This window comes from Gossypium hirsutum, chromosome D08 (genome assembly GCF_007990345.1).
Source record: "Gossypium hirsutum isolate 1008001.06 chromosome D08, Gossypium_hirsutum_v2.1, whole genome shotgun sequence".
In the NCBI taxonomy this organism is placed as follows: domain Eukaryota; kingdom Viridiplantae; phylum Streptophyta; class Magnoliopsida; order Malvales; family Malvaceae; genus Gossypium; species Gossypium hirsutum.
Window position 1 is genome coordinate 20,281,723 of NC_053444.1, and position 4,256 is coordinate 20,285,978.

The window sequence follows — 4,256 nt, forward strand, 5'->3', positions numbered from 1 at the left end:
CCCGTAGATCCTGAGATTGAAAGAACTTTTGACAGTGGAGTAGACAAGCAAGTCAAAGAAAGACCGAAGAGATGAACTTTGAAAATATGAATCAAGGAAATGGAACAAACCCTGCTCAAAATCCTATCCTTATTGCTGATAATAGGGATAGAGCTTTAAGACAGTATGTTGTGCCAGTACCAGTAGTTCATGATCTTAATCCAAGCATTAGGAGACCCAAAATGCCTACCGAAGATCCTCATCTTCACTTAAGACTATTCATGGAGGTCAGCGATTCTTTCAAGTTAGCCGGAGTACCCGAAGATGCGCTACGATTAAAGTTGTTCCCATATTCACTAAGGGACAGAGCTTGAGCTTGGTTGAACTCATTGCCACCAAATTCAATTTCCACATGGCAAGAGTTAGCAGAAAGATTACTCATGAAGTATTTCCCGCCTAGCAAGAATGCTAAGTTGAGGAACGAGATCACTGCTTTCTAACAAATAGATGATGAGTCCTTGTATGAGGCATAAGAAAGGTACAAAGAATTATTACGGAAGTGCCCTCATCACGGAATCCCACATTGCATCCAACTTGAGACATTTTATAATGGTCTCAATGCTCACACAAGGATGGTAGTGGACACTTATGCTAATGGTGCTCTCATTTTTAAGTCTTATCATGAGGCTTATAAAATCATTGAAAGGATTGTCAGCAATAATTATCAATGGCCAACCAATCGAGTAGCGTCAAAAAGACGAATCGTTGGAATACATGAAGTAAACGCTCTCACTTCACTTGCATTTCAGGTATCCTCAATATCCTCAATGCTTAAAAATTTTACCAGTAAAGGGTTTAATAGTTTTATAGCTCAGCTACCGTACCAATTTGAAAATATAGCCTGTGTCTATTGTAGGAAAGGACATTTGTTTGAAGAATGTCTATCGAACCCAGAATCTGTGTATTACATGAGTAACTAGAACCAAAACTGAGGAAGCTAAGGACTACAATCTAATTCTTATAACCCATCATGGCGAAACCACCCTAATTTCTCCTAGAGTAACCAAAGGGCTAGACTTAGTAACACATACACCCAACCTAGACCAACCCTGCCACCTATTTTTACCCAACAAGTTCAGAAACAACCTCAAGTTGAACCATTCAATGGATTAGAAAACTTGTTGAAGGCATACATAGCCAAGACTGATGCCTTAATCCAAAGTCAAGTAGTTACATTAAAAAACCTAGAAAACCAAATGGGCTAGCTTGCAACTGAAATAGAAACCGACCGCAAGGTGCTTTACCTAGTGATACGGAGAACCTGAGGAATCTAGGGAATAAGAATTGTAAAGCGCTGACATTGAGGAGCAGAAAGACATTAGAGCCCAACACCATCAAAGTTTAAGAGGAGCCAACTAATGCTCAAGACACAGAGGAAGTTCAACCAAGTGTTGAAATTTAAGTTTCACCGAAACCTAAATCTGTAAAATCCGATAAGGTAACTTCTGAACCAACTAATTCTGATAAACTAACAACTTCGTTAGATGCAGAATTGTCACAGAAGATGAATCAATCAATTCAAGTAAAGAAGCCTTCACCACCCTACCTTTAAAAACTTCAGAAGTAGAAGTAGGAAGTTCAATTCAAGAAGTTCCTAGATGTACTCAAGCAACTTCATATCAACATTTCGTTGGTTGAAAACTTGAACAAATGCCAAACTACATCAAATTCATGAAGGATATATTGTCAAAAAAATGAAGACTTGGAGAATTTGAGACAGCAGCCCTGACAAAGGAATCCAGTGTATATCTTCAAGACAAACTACCTCTAAAGTTGAAGGATCCTAGATGTTTAACCATACCTTGCAACATTGGAGCAACATATTGTGATAAGACACTATGTGATTTGGGTGCGAGGATCAACTTGATGCCCATGTCAATATTTAGGAAGTTGGGGATAGGTGAGGTTAGACCTACTACGGTTACACTTCAATTAGCAGACCGATCCTTAACACATCTAGAAGGAAAAATCGAGGACATATTGGTACGTGTAGAGAAATTTATTTTCCTGCTAACTTTGTAATTCTAGACTTTGAAGTAGACAAAAAAGTGCCAACCATCCTAGGAAGGTCTTTCCAAGCAACTGGAAGGACCCTTATTTATGTGCAGAAGGGCGAGCTTACCATGCATGTTCAGGATGATCAGGTAACATTTCATGTTTTCAAGTCTATGCGATTTTCTAACTCAATTGATGATTGTCCTACAGTGTCCGATTTAGAGGAATTAATCATAGAAAAGGAACTCAACTATGTTGAAGACCCATTGGAACAAATTTTGACATCAGACCTTCCAAGTGATAAAGATGAGGATGAATACTTAGCTTTGCAAGAAGCTAATCAAAGGGGATTTAATCCGCAATCCTACTTTGAATCTTTGGAGTTAGAGAATAAGGATTATGCCCAATCAAAAGTGTCAATCAAGGAGCCACCTAAATTAGAACTCAAGGTACTTCCTTCGCATTTAAAATATGTTTATTTAGGTAACGCTTCTACTTTACCTATGATTGTTTCACCAGAATTAATCGTTGAGCAAAAAGAGAAACTCATCCTAGTATTGAAATAATTCAAGAAAGCTATCGGATGGACCATAGACAATACTCACGGCATTAGTCTATCTGTATGCATGCACAAGATCATCCTGGAAGATGGTGAGAAGGGGATGATTGATAGACAACGAAGATTGAACCCTATCATGAAGGACGTGGTTAAAAAAGATATCATCAAGTGGTTATATGCGGGCATAATTTACCCCATCTCAGACAGCTTGTAGGTAAGTCCAGTCCAGTGCGTACCAAAGAAAGAAGGTATTACGGTCGTAAAAAATGAAAATAACGAGTTGATACCGACTAGAACGGTTACGGGATGGAGAATTTGCATCGATTATCAGAAGCTGAATAAGACGACCAGGAAAGATCACTTTCCTTTTCCTTTTTTGGACCTGATGTTTGATAGACTCGCGAGGCGAGACTATTACTATTTTCTCGATGGATACTCAGTGTATAATCAGATTACAATAGCACCGAATCAACACAAGACAACATTCATCTGCCAGTACAGTACATTTGCATTTAGACGCATGTCATTTGGTTTATGTAATGCACCTACTACATTCCAAAGATATATGATGTTTATTTTAACTGACATGGTTGAGAAGTACTTGGAAGTGTTTATGGATGATTTTTCAGTATTTGGAGATACGTATGGTGATTGCTTAGCCAATCTAGCCAAGGTGCTAAGGCGATGCAAAGAAACAAACCTCGTACTCAACTGGGAAAAGTGCCATTTCATAGTATGAGAAGGTATTGTTCAAGGCATCGGATAACGAGACATGGAATTGAGGTAGATAAAGCAAAGGTAGACGTTATTGAGAAACTCTCACCTCTAACATTTGTAAAGAGTGTTAGGAGCTTTTTGGGCCACGCCGGTTTCTATCGAATATTTATCAAGGACTTCTCCAAAATTGTTAAACCATTATGCATATTATTGGAGAAGGAAACGACGTTCAAATTTGATGTGGAGTGCTTAAGAGCTTTCACAGGTTTGAAGAGTCGATTAGTTTCGGTAACCATAATCATCACACCAGATTGGGATTTGCTATTTGAATTTATGTGTAACGCAAGTGACTTCGCGATAAGAGATGTCATGGGCCAGTGAAGGAACAAAGTTTTTCATCCCATCTACTATGCAAGTCGGACTGTAACAGGAGCTCAACTGAATTATACGGTAACAGAGAAAGAGTTACTTGCTATTGTGTTTGCTTTTGACAAGTTTCGATCTTATCTTGTAGGTACCAAAGTGATTGTCTTTATGAACCATTCGGCACGTAAGTATTTTCTTTTCAATAAAGACGCTAAGCCGAGACTGATCCGATGGGTACTTCTACTTTAAGAGTTTGATCTAGAAATTCAATATCGAAAGGGAGTAGAAAACCAAGTAGCAATAACACCTAGATTTCGGGTGTTACATCCTCATCATCTCCTATTCCTTTATCTAACATAACCACCCATTGGTAATCACTACCATAAAAAATTGTCGTAACTTTTCCACATTCTTCATTACATTCGTGCTTGAACTCATCTTTTCCTTACCTTTTCATTTCTATCGCCCTTACATTTCCCCTTTAACTACTCTTGTAACAACTCGCTTTTCAGTGGTGTCGAAAATAATGGTTTTGAGGCCACCAAATCTGATAAGTAAGTTTGTAAATATTATTATTTAA

At 38.2% G+C, this 4,256-nt stretch overlaps 1 non-coding gene across 1 annotated transcript; it reads right to left on the reverse strand.

The window, feature by feature from the left end:
- Positions 1-449: 449 nt before the first annotated feature.
- Positions 450-556, reverse strand: LOC121220444 (small nucleolar RNA R71). Its single transcript, XR_005917646.1, has one exon. It is a non-coding gene; the product is annotated as a small nucleolar RNA R71 (small nucleolar RNA).
- Between the last annotated feature and the right edge of the window lie 3,700 nt (positions 557-4,256).